The 13,732-nt window shown below is 42.7% G+C and overlaps 1 pseudogene; it reads left to right on the forward strand.

Annotated features, from left to right (window-relative positions):
- The first annotated feature begins 281 nt into the window (after window positions 1-281).
- The window catches only part of LOC124796151, a 186,259-nt pseudogene continuing 172,808 nt past the window's right edge, over window positions 282-13,732 (forward strand).

Consider the following 13,732-nt stretch of genomic DNA (forward strand, 5'->3'; position numbering starts at 1 on the left):
GTGTGTACGAAACATGGGTCAGTTTGGTTATCGGAGTATTTTAGTTAGGAAACCGAGGGAATGTACGCTTTCAGTTGGGGTGCAGTCTGTTGGACCACTGGCGTCGTTTGTTCCTCCAACACGGTTCCCCTCGCTCAACCAGTCTAGCATCACAGCGGCGATGACATTTTGCGGCTTCCTTTTCAGGCAGGGCAACTCTGTCACGCTGGAGCGGCACTCCACTCCAGTCGGCATCCGGTTTTGCGACTACTAATTTGTTTGACAGCGACGTAATGGCCGTAATGTGGACGTTTGGCGCGCCGGGGCGACTTGTTGATGCGGAGGGCACTCAACAGGTTGCGGCCTGGCAGCGCTCGGAACGGCCCGGAAAGTTTCGGCAGAGGTCGGTGGGCGGCGGTCGGGCGGTCGGGCGGCCACAAGTGTTCTGCGGCCGTGTGACTATAAAGGAGCCGCCGACCGCAGCCACAAAGGAGGGGCCGCTCACAAAGCCGCCCGCGGCCCTCTGCCTCGATAAACGCGGCCCTCCGGCAGGTGGGCGGCGGTGGCGCCGGGCACTGTGCAGCAAACAGCGCCAACTGCTCCACAGAGAAGGGGACGCAGCGGCTTCCCGATGAGGGTAGCGAACGAAGTCTCTCGTGCAACTGGCAACGTATTTGTCCCGAGTAAACCACGAACCATTTTGTCTGAGACATATTGACACAGAACTAATGAAACAGTTAAAAACGTGTCCAAACTGAATCTTCAGATCCTTTATTTCCATACGACCGTTTTCTCGAAATCCGCCCATCTTGAGGTCATTTGTCACAGTTACAGAGTAACTTGTAGAATACGGAGCTGAAAGTTTACTTCTGTTAGTGCAATTGTGACAGCGAATTACAGTTTGATATTCGATAGGTTACTTTCTAACTGTTCCAAATGATCTGAAGACAGGCAGCTGGCCCAAACAGTCATTAGGAAATAAAGAAAAACGGTCTGGAGACACACTTTGTATACCTTCTTTATAAGTAACGACCGTGGTAACTGCATGAAGACTAAACATAGATGGATATTATACACCAGTTCCGACTAGGGCTGTTGATATTGATATATCGATGCTTTATTTCAAGAATGTCGATATATGTCGTGACACTTCTGGCCCCGATATATCGATACCAAAATGGTGAAATCGACTTCATATATATATATATATATATATATATATATATATATATATATATATATATATATATAATGCGAAGAAGTAGCACATCAATAGCGTGCTATTTCTTCACTAAAAGTTGCTGGTCGCTGCTATGGGCGCAGACGTCTGAGGGGAAATGCTGACATTGAAAAAAAAAATAAAAATAAAAAAAAATCGGAAACAACATGGACATTAGAAAGGAAGAGACCTCATGGGGAGAAAATGAGGGAATACTGGAAAAATAGGAAACAGCATTTATTGTGCAACTTCCATGCAGTTACCCTTGGTAGCAAAGTGGTTATCGCCAAGCGTGCACTGTTTTCCTTTCAATTCCTGCTCTAACGGGCATAGCCAGGCTGCAGAATATCTGATAATAAATCAGTACTTAAGTATCCAATTCTAAAACCGGCAGTATATTTACAACGTGATGCCGATATTTTTATGGGCCGGTACGTCGATGCTTCTCCCCTAGATATATACTGTAGATATGTCGCTACTTTCTATCGATATATCAGATAGCCAATATTTTTAAAAATGTCAACAGTTCCAGTTCTCACCCAGCTTTTCGAGAGATTGTCACTGATTGTAAGCAGGACCGTACGGAGTAGGTGGCGAAATAGGAACAGATGGGACTGAAAAACTAACAGGAAAAAGAACCCGAGAAAGGAAGGTTTAAGTCTTAACCGGGGGAGGTACGGGAGTTATCATACCGTGTTACTCCTGTATCTTCCACCGATGAATCCTTTCCCATGGCCCTCGACTGTAAAAGCGTCATTAATAGAGAGTGATTTCGTCCATGTATTATCGAAAAGGAAGGACCGCTACCGATCAAACGTTTCTTGATTCACACAGCTGCTGGTTACACAGCTCGCTGTTACCTTCGACAGTGGAGCTGTTGCTGCTATATCGCTACGATGCTGCAGGATCTAAAAAGTCGGCGAATGGTTCCTGATTTTTGCTGACTGGAGCGAGTCTTGACACCGGAGCACGCAAGCAGAACAATTCGCGTGCATCTCTAGATAGTACAGGATTATTTATAAGTACCCAGGCGCCCTCAGAGTTTCGGAAGATGACTGCACAAAAACTATGAGAATTGAAGAAAATAGACACACATTAGAGGACAGATTATCTCTTCAAGTATGAAATGCCATTACAGGTTTGTGACACAGTCGGTACGTGGGTGCAATTCTCTGTAGGCACTGACACTAACTGTTCGTCGTGCGGTACCGTTCTCGCTTCCCACGCCCGGGTTCCCGGGTTCCCGGGTTCGATTCCCGGCGGGGTCAGGGATTTTCTCTGCCTCGTGATGGCTGGGTGTTGTGTGCTGTCCTTAGGTTAGTTAGGTTTAAGTAGTTCTAAGTTCTAGGGGACTGATGACCATAGATGTTAAGTCCCATAGTGCTCAGAGCCATTTGAACCATTTGAACTAACTGTTCAGGAAGGTGCGACAACAGCCCAGTTTCGAAATCTGTTTATTCGATTGGCTACCCGGACGAGCAAACTAATTCCCTGCGACAGTATGGAATGGATGATTTATTTACATGTTTCGACATGCTCTCCCGCTAATACGTCAATGCAATGGCGCATATCGAAGCTAGGAAAGACGTTCTATCCAATGATATGTGCCTTTTATCTCAATACCTTGCTGAGCAAGATGCATTAGGTTGGCGAAATAATCTCAGACTTCAATAAGAATATGACAAATGTGAAAATTGCCGAACTATCTGTTTAAGAAGTCACGGTTCCAATTACTAACACGAATCGTTTACAGAACAATGGAAAAGCTGTTAGAAGCCGACGTCGGGGAAGATTGGTATGTATTCAGGAGAAATGTAGGAACACGCGAGGCAATGCTGACCCTGCGCCCTCTCATTAAGGAAAGGTAAACCTACAGTTTATAACATTTGAGGACTTAGAGAAATCTTTTGACAATGTTGACTGGCATACTCTCTTTCAAATTCTAAAGGTGGCAACGCTAAAATACATGGAGCGAAAGGCTATTTACAATTTTTACAGGAACAAGATGGCAGTTACGAGAGTCCAGGGGCATGAAAGGGAGGCAGTGGTTGAGAAGGGAGTGAGAGGTTTGTTGCCTATCCCTGATGTTATTCAATCTGTGTATTGATCAAGCAGTAAAGCAAACAAAGAAAAATTTGGATTAGGAATTAAATTCCAGGGAGAAGAAATAAAAACTTTGAGGTTTGCGGATCACATTGTAATTCTGTCAGAGACAGCAAAGGACTTGGAAGAACAGTTGAACGGAATAGACAGTGTTTTGAAAAGAGGATACAAGACGAACATCAACAAAAGTAAAACGAGGATAATGGAATGTAGTCGAATTAAATCAGGTGATGCTGAGGGAATTAGATTAGGAAACGAGACGTCTAAAGTAGTAGATGAGTTTTGCTATTTGAGAAGCAAAATAACTCATGATGGCCGAGGGAGGATATAAAATGCAAACTGGCAATGGCAAGAAAAGCGTTTCTGTAGAAGAGAAATTTGTTAACATCGAGTGTAAAATTAAGTGTCAAGAAGTCCTTTCTGAAAGTGTTTGTAGAGTGTGAAGCCATGTATGGAAGTGAAACATGGAAGATAAAGAGTTAAGACACGAAGATAAGAGACGATCATGAGTTGTGGTACTACAGAAGAATGCTGAAGACCAGATGGGCAGATCACGTAACTAATGAGGAGGTACTAAATAGAATTGGTGGGAAGAGAAATTTGTGGCACACCCTGACTAATAGAAGGGATGGGTTTATAGGACGCATCCTAAGCCATCAAGGGCTCACCAATTTAGTACTGGAGCGAATGGTGTGGGGGTTAAAATCGTAGAGGGAGGCCAAAATATGAGTACAATAAGCAGATTCAGAAGGATATAGGTCCCAGTAATTACTCGGAGACGAAGAGGCTTTCACAGGATAGAGTTGCGTGGAGAGTTGCATCAAACCAGTCTTTGGACTGAATACCACAACAACATCTTGTTGTTTTCGCGCACTCGTGTTCAGAAACATTGGAGGCACATACGAATCACCCTATAATTTTGCTGCGCGAAGGTTCTGGTTGATGCGAAATGCCATGGAAATAAAAAAGTATTCAAAAATTGGCCTTTTCTAGCTGTATAATTATGTCACAGGAGTTGCTACTCGTTGCGCCTATACACTGGTATACACTGTTCTTGGAAGTTGAATCTTAGTGTAAATAAAGGTATTCCCTCCCCCACCCCCACCCCGCCACCTCCCCCATCTTTGACTTGCTGAAGCAGTCGGTGTTGTAAGATGACTGGAGGTTTTCCTTACTTCAGACCTAGATATTTTGTTGTTAGTATACGTCAAGGCAACTATGACAAAACATCAAAATCTTAATATTCTTTGCTATATCACTTTCCTGTCTGTTTAACTGGTGTAGTTCTTGTATCAAATTTTTCTGGACAATTGTCTACGCTGTCACTGATATTCTGAAGTTCTACTCACAAAATTATAAAATTAGTTAAATATAGGTAAAAAAATTGCGGAAATATGATTTCACAGTAGGGTGACCGCTATTGTCATATCTGCCAGAGTTGCAAGATCTCTTCGGTAGGCTCTTGTTGTAATACAGATGCCGGAAACCAGAAACCCAGCCGCAAATATTCCCAATTTGGAAGCACTTTGCCCCACTACCATCTCGCCTGGCATCTAGTTGGAAAGTTCTTGACTCTGCAATGAGCTGGAACTGGAACAGCCGGCTGAACCTGTAGAGGTAGGGAAGGAACAATTTTTAAGTAACTAATGCTAAGAATTTTAAATATCGGCCACACACGTACTTTGTTTTATTTCTGAAGCCTCGTCAGTAACACAAGGCTACCGTTCAATGTCCAAGTATTTACTAGATACGTAAAATATAATTTTCCCCAGTAATTTTCATGAGGCTCGATCGGTTGCCCCTGTTTATCGTGTACAGACATCCTTTGGTTGAGAAACTGCTTATATTTTTTAACAATCTTGATGATTTCGCACGACATCCACAACACTAAGTCATAAAAAGGCCCTTTACCGTTCCTTAATAGCAGTGGGATATTAAGGCCTTCTCCAGAATCTAGCAACCACTGAAAATCACTTCTATTTCAGCTAATAATTTATTAATACCTCAATGAAATTAGCTGCGTCACCTGTCTCAGTCTCTCGAGTTCAGAAATGAAGTATTTTCTATATTTTCTGCCACCATGCAGTAAGAATCAAAGTAGACGTGAGTCTTTTCTTGTTCCCCTGATATTTTTTAGATCGAAAAAGTTTCATGATCACTGACATGAGTTCGCTACTCGAATAAAACTCAATATAACTACCTAAGTGACTGAAATATGGAAAAATGTTACCTCCTTTCAAGTGGTGACAATATTACGGTCATGGTATTTCACGTCCTCATATGCAAGATGAAATAGACCCAGCCCGATGCAGATTGGAAACTCAATTGCAAAAATTCCTGAATAGAATTTACAAGATTTAAAACCGAGAAACGTTTATGCCCCCTGTCAGTCGTAGCTTGTAAACAGAAAGTAATGCTAAAGTCATGTGAGAATGGTTAAAAATTGTAATTTCATGTGGGAGTGTTTATACAGGGTCAATTTGAACTCCAGTCAGATGTTACAGAACAATCGAGATGATTCAAAATTAAAAGTAATCCACTTGAGATTTCAAAATATTTTTATTTCCCCACTGACAATGAAGTCACTTAAAAAGCACCTCTCCCCAAATACGACACTCAACCAAAAAGCTCATGACTAGAGAAGGACCATATGCTGATTTTCATGTATACACACGTTTTGTTACATAGCTACTTAGAACTCCTAATGGAAGCATACTGTACAATCGAAAAAGGTGAGCTACACATTTCAGTTACATATGAATAGACACTATGGTTATGAATCATACCAATGAACACAACGAAAGCATGTATTTTTCTTTCTGTAGTGAACCAGTGTGATGTAAGGCACATTCTGTAATGAACCATTGTGACCTACGGTATGTAAGTAGACGTTTCCACATAGTTTGGTATAATTTTTGTCATTTTCCTATATATTTTCCTTGTAGTATGTATTTATTTTTCTTTTATCGTTCATTTCATTGCCACTTCTTTTTCGAGTGTTAGAATACATTGAATGGCTGCCTAATAGAACGTTATTACATTATTTGACAATATTACGACATTTTTGCTATGCGAGCTGTTATGACCATGAGTCACAACTCCTATCTCATAGACCACCCTTCGACCACGGTAGGTGATCGGGACTGCATATACACCAGACATCGATAGTACGTCAGTGCTACAGCGGCTCTCTGCAGAGGTAACCAATGGCGGCAGACTACTTTGCACGTACGAGTATCACGCCGTACTATTATATAAGTCGTGCCCGCGGTCTTAAACAGCGTGTGTTATCCAGCAGAAAGTTGGACAGAGAGATCCAGCTGTGAGAATCTTCGAGAGTGTCCGTAGCAGTAGCAACTACAGCTCCAGCCATGCCGTGCATCATATCGACGAGAGGGAGCTCCTAGACGGTGTTTAGAATGGGATAGGGCCTGCTTTGTGCAACTGGACTTAGACTTTGGAAGAATTGTTACTGACTGCTATTTTAAACCAATCTTGAAGCTGAGTATTTACGTTCTTTTAATAAAAGTGTATTTTGGAACATTGCACTGTAATAATCTCAGTAGCTATGTTGTACAGCGCTTGCCTGATGTGAAGCTGGAAGTAGCGTGCCAGTTATACCGGCACCAACGTTATCCCGAGAGAAGCTGCTGTTTTTATCACATACGGTAGTTGACAAGTCGGTACTAAGTTATTTACTTTTATCTTACTCGGTACTGCAATCCTTTTCTGTACGAGAAATATGGCAGCCCATGCCACTAGCTATGTGAGTGGCGACGGTGGCTTGTAGCAGAAACCACTTTGAACCATCTCTTCGACATTTGCCATCAGATGGAGTTACTATAGTGGAAGCAAAAGTAAGGAGTGCACAATTTAAAGCTTTTATTTTTTAGAACAAAAAAGTATTAAACGAGAGATACTACCGAAGCAAAAGCATGCAGTGGAAAATATAAAGCTTTTATTTTTAGAGCATTAAGAAGTAGTAAATTGTATCTGAGCAATATTATTTTGGAAGGGAACAGCCACATTTGTTTGTAACAATTAAACATTACTTTCTAGGTACAGGAAGAATGTTTAATTACACACTTCTTTCCTGGAATGGCTCAGATAATGTAATGTATTTAGCTCTTTTGTATTAGCTATTTTATGTAAATGCGGTAAGAACTAACATAAAAATATAGACATAAAAAGTTATTCAGAGGCAGGAAAATCTTTGCATTATTTTTTATGGGGAATAATCATTTTGATTAGTGCTTTTTTGAGCTCCTGTGTTTATTACTGAAGTGGCGTGTTAAACCTACCTACCTGAACAAGACGCACAAACCTAGGGACATTTTCCCCTGTATGTTAATGGAATTAATAACATTCACGATTATCACGTGCATATTAAGTGATACCATTATTTGAATATAATTATTTCATTACATTTTGTTTTAGGTATAGTAGTGCTGGAAAAATAATTTTATAATTAGCCATCTCGTCATTTGCTGGTCTTTAAAAATTTGTGTGAGGTGACCAAGTCCAAAGGTCAGAGATTACTTCAAATATCGGTCTGAAAGGAACATTAGTACCAGGATGAAACTTATCAGTTTCATTTTTACCGAATATGCTCTTCAATTTACTAATGTTAAGGTGCAGTGAGCATTTCACATAAAGTTTTTACAGTTTTTGGAAAAGATCCAGTAAAACTTGAGTATTTATACAAAGCAATGCTAATAGACGAAAGAGAGAGAATTATTGGCAGCCTCGAGAAACTTATTCCTACTTTTTCTATTTGCATGCAGCACTTTTTCCAATGCTGACTGGTGCAAACATCTTTATTCTCACAAAGAATAAACATAGTGTTGCTAAACAGTATTGTATTGACAGTAGAATACTTGAAAATTTAAATGTGGAATATTATTATTGCTGATGACAAACACCGTGGTTAGCAAAGCCAATACGCATTTCTTATTATAGCACGAGATTCCGCTTCGTAATTATAGAAACGATTTTGAGGTGGAACGAAGGAAAGAATCTGCAATTTGCGACAGTTTCTTGAAGATTTGAAGGTGGTTCTTAATGTACCTACAGTTTGTTGGTGGCATTCACTTGTCATTCATTCTCATTAAATTTCTGTTTTCTTTTTGTAAAATATTTTCTCTCTTTCTATTTATCCTCCTGTTATAATTGATTTTTAAGGTTTCCGTTGCTCCTCTCTTCCTCTCACCTTCCTCCATTTTTCTACCTAAAAATTTCTCAGTCCCTTTTCGATATAATGTGACGACTATCTGTTTGCCACGCGCATATGTTTTCTTGCAGTTCCGCAACCTCGGCACTTCCTACTTAGTGCACCGTGATAACTTTCTCGGTTGCCGCATGGCACCAGCCACATACGGGCCGTTTCACTGCCTTATAATTCCATGTACATTTTAATGTCAAGACTTTACGGGTTACCACAGCTCTAATGGGAATGGTTTTTAATGGATTTCATTTGGTTTTTCTGACATTCGCACATATCATGTTACTTGACTTGAGCTTCGTAGCTCAGAAATTTGTCGTTGCTAAAAAGTGATTTTACATGTAAGTAATTTCGTTTATTATATTTTTATCCTCTACATTTTAAAATATTATAATTCTTTTTAACAATAATAAAAAATTCCTCAATACGTTCACGTACTTCTGAAGAAGACAGTTTCACAATTGTTGAGACTGTGGTCAAGAGATGTTAATAAACCAATATACCTGGAACTCCTTGGCTGATTTTCTCGAATAATTCACTCACATTCACCATTGGTAAACAGCAACTATTTTCAAAACTTTGATAGAAAAGACATGTTTATGTATGCTATCAGCTGTTCTGTAAACATATTGAAATTTACTGCTGCTTTTGATTGTGGACGATCTTATGGCAGTCTACAAAAAGTTGTGTCAACAGATTGCTTTCTGATTTGTTAAAGATGGTTGCATTGATATTGGCTTAAACAGATAAACACCAGAATTTGTAATACATACCATTAATACACGTTTGATTGGTGGACACATCTATACTTTTCAGTGGGAGTTTTTATCAAAAATATGTTAGTGATATGAAACAGAAATATTGATGTTTATCTGTTTAAGGCAGTATTAAGGTAAAAACGTTTAATACATTATAAAACAAGGGGCTGAACGACTCATTGACCAGTGCCGAAAGATGGCCCACACAGAGTAAAAATAGTAGTGCATCTCAGTAAAGATTACACTGGAGCTGATGGAGATGACATAAATTATGGCAATTCTATGTTGTTACTTTTAGTTGCATTCCTACAGTACCTACTGCAAAAATATTTCGCACTCCAAACTTTCACTGTACTGAGAACTTTTTTCTTAAAAATATTTTTGCTAGTGTGTAAACTAACCTGCAAAGGCAGCCCTGTTGCTCCTTAGACGACATAAATAATACTTACTCCACGTTTTTGTTGTAGGCTCGGCTCTGAGCACTATGGGACTTAATATCTCAGGTCATCTGTCCCCTAGAACTTAGAACCTAACTAACCTAAAGGCATCACACACATCCATGCCCGAGGCAGGATTCGAACCTGCGACCGTAGCGGTCGCGCGGTTCCAGACTGAAGCGCCTAGAACCGCTCGACCACCAGCGGCCGACTTTTTGCTGTAGGCAAAGCATAGAAAGAAAGCCTTTGATCACACCTACGTAAATACAACCTTCCATAGCTAGATACTACTTGCACATATCTATAGAAATTGTTATGCGTCCACGCTCAGCCCAAGGAAAGGACAGCTTTATACTTCTGCTATCTCAAGTTGTCACAAATACCTCCACAAGTGACGTGTTGGTTTTATGTGACGTGTTGGTTTTATGTGCACTGGTTTATGTTAAATTTTACCATGTCATTATGTGTTCACTTCATGCTGTGATCGTCTCCTTTCCTTCAACGCTTCCACATGTTTTATACTTGAGTCTGTTGTGCCTTAAATCGTGACAGCCGACCTGTGGTTTCTCATTTTAGCACTAAGTCAGTCTTTGTATTTCAATGTAAAGGTACTCTACATAGATTTCCAGTGTAAGGTACGGTGGTAGTTATGATCATATAATTATACACTGATAAGCCAAAGCATTATAACCACTGCCCACCGCGACGTTGAATGCCAGTGGTGACGTTGTGGGCACGTGACGGGGAAACAAAAGTATGTGAGCGGAACAGACTCGGACGGGGGACCACCACAGAGGAGATATTGACTGCAAATAGGGGAATCTACTGAGATCCTTATCACACTAAAATATCTTGGACTAACCATCGATCGGCAGCTGATGTAGAAACCTCACCTACGAACTATCCAGCAGAAAGGCCACAATAGACTGAAACTACTAAAACTAACAGGCCGAACTTGGGGATTATATCCCTCCACTGTTCTCGACACCTTCAATATGATTGTCTGGCCCATCCTCTCCTATCCAAATGTTGCATGGATTTCCGCCCCATCAAACTTCTGTAAGTCCCTGCAAATCCTCGAAAGCTGTGTGCGCCACCTCGCTTCCCGCATCCGTTTACCTTTCCCCCACATGGATCATCTACCGTCTCATCAAAGTCTCGCCCTTCATCACCCACAACGAACACCTCCGCATTTCCTGTACTGTTCACAAAGTAAGTTCCAATCACTCCATTGCCTCCACTCTGATCACCAACCCTGATATACTGCCGCGTCTTCACAAACACATCCCTCCATCCCTGCACTAAACACGCGCCATATCCTATCGCAACGCAACTTTAATCAAGGCCCTCGAGACCAGCCCCGATATTTATACCTCCCACCAACTTTAACTCTTTCCCCCCTATCCCAGTCACATCAGGGTTCCTCTCTCTTTTCCCTCTCCGTCCATCCTCATCCCATTCCTCTTGCAGCTACTATCCTACCCACACGACACACTACGCTTCACCCTCTGTCTTTCCCACCGACTGTATTTCCCGCTATTCACCTCAGCTCCTACTTCTCATCTCCATAGTTTTCCTGTCTGACAGACCATTATCTTTCTATCCTCACTTCTTAACCTTCTGGAACATACTCTCTACTGCGGTAATGCCTCTCTTCCTAATGAAGGTCCTTCAGATTTTAAGTGGAAGTGCAGTGCTTCTGTGGATTCATCAGAAGAATTCTACCTTTTTGCGATGTGTTTTTAAAATGTATTTGTTTCTGTTTTTAACTGCTCGTCTTTCATTGTAAATTTAAAATAGAAAACAGACCCAAATTTTGCTCCTACTTCGCTTGGCCGAAGAGCGGAGAGTTGTAGCGCTGACAGCCCAGCCCTGGCCCGTAATGGAGGACGATGGAGTAACAATAAAGGAAAGAAATGTACTTCGTTGTTGTCCGCGTGCTTGCCGCAAACGCGACAGGCGCGCAAGTGCACAGGTCCACGTGTTAGACAAAGGAATGAAGGGGGGGGGGGGGTAGGTGGGAAGAAGGTAGAGTGCGCACGCCCCAAACTGCAGCACCCACCAAACTTCATACACAATTCCATCTTAGAAATAATAAAGCACTGCAGGAAGGGGAAAGGAGGGGGGAGGGGGGGGGGGAATTGGGAACATATGCCCCAGACACCATCAAACTACAAGTATGTACAAACCTTCCATTGTCGGTTATTATAGCTCTGAGATATACACTCCTGGAAATTGAAATAAGAACACCGTGAATTCATTGTCCCAGGAAGGGGAAACTTTATTGACACATTCCTGGGGTCAGATACATCACATGATCACACTGACAGAACCACAGGCACATAGACACAGGCAACAGCGCATGCACAATGTCGGCACTAGTACAGTGTATATCCACCTTTCGCAGCAATGCAGGCTGCTATTCTCCCATGGAGACGATCGTAGAGATGCTGGATGTAGTCCTGTGGAACGGCTTGCCATGCCATTTCCACCTGGCGCCTCAGTTGGACCAGCGTTCGTGCTGGACGTGCAGACCGCGTGAGACGACGCATCATCCAGTCCCAAACATGCTCAATGGGGGACAGATCCGGAGATCTTGCTTGCCAGGGTAGTTGACTTACACCTTCTAGAGCACGTTGGGTGGCACGGGATACATGCGGACGTGCATTGTCCTGTTGGAACAGCAAGTTCCCTTGCCGGTCTAGGAATGGTAGAACGATGGGTTCGATGACGGTTTGGATGTACCGTGCACTATTCAGTGTCCCCTCGACGATCACCAGTGGTGTACGGCCAGTGTAGGAGATCGCTCCCCACACCATGATGCCGGGTGATGGTCCTGTGTGCCTCGGTTGTATGCAGTCCTGATTGTGGCGCTCACCTGCACGGCGCCAAACACGCATACGACCATCATTGGCACCAAGGCAGAAGCGACTCTCATCGCTGAAGACGACACGTCTCCATTCGTCCCTCCATTCACGCCTGTCGCGACACCACTGGAGGCGGGCTGCACGATGTTGGGGCGTGAGCGGAAGACGGCCTAACGGTGTGCGGGACCGTAGCCCAGCTTCATGGAGACGGTTGCGAATGGTCCTCGCCGATACCCCAGGAGCAACAGTGTCCCTAATTTGCTGGGAAGTGGCGGTGCGGTCCCCTACGGCACTGCGTAGGATCCTACGGTCTTGGCGTGCATCCGTGCGTCGCTGCGGTCCGGTCCCAGGTCGACGGGCACGTGCACCTTCCGCCGACCACTGGCGACAACATCGATGTACTGTGGAGACCTCACGCCCCACGTGTTGAGCAATTCGGCGGTACGTCCACCCGGCCTCCCGCATGCCCACTATACGCCCTCGCTCAAAGTCCGTCAACTGCACATACGGTTCACGTCCACGCTGTCGCGGCATGCTACCAGTGTTAAAGACTGCGATGGAGCTCCGTATGCCACGGCAAACTGGCTGACACTGACGGCGGCGGTGCACAAATGCTGCGCAGCTAGCGCCATTCGACGGCCAACACCGCGGTTCCTGGTGTGTCCGCTGTGCCGTGCGTGTGATCATTGCTTGTACAGCCCTCTCGCAGTGTCCGGAGCAAGTATGGTGGGTCTGACACACCGGTGTCAATGTGTTCCTTTTTCCATTTCCAGGAGTGTAATTATTTACAACAGTTGTGTGTAATAGAATATAATCCGAATATTATCTAGTGCTTCTGGTGAGACTAAAAGGAACCGCAGTTCAAGCATCACAAGTATAGAACTGTCCTTTAGTTGGATACGGTTTTACCTCATAAAACTTGCTATATAGGTTGTACTGTAACATAGAAAATATATAGATATGTATGACAGAGTAGTTGTCACATAAATAGGAGTATGTGACCTATCACAACAAAAATGTGTAGCACATGTTATTTATGTTATGTTGGCTGCAACAGGGATACTTTTTAAGGTTGGATTATACAGGATCAAAAATGTTTCTTAAGAATAATGGTCTCATCAGAATGAAAGCTTGGAATGTGAATTGTT

This window comes from Schistocerca piceifrons, chromosome 4 (assembly GCF_021461385.2).
Source record: "Schistocerca piceifrons isolate TAMUIC-IGC-003096 chromosome 4, iqSchPice1.1, whole genome shotgun sequence".
Classification (NCBI taxonomy): Eukaryota; Metazoa; Arthropoda; class Insecta; order Orthoptera; family Acrididae; genus Schistocerca; species Schistocerca piceifrons.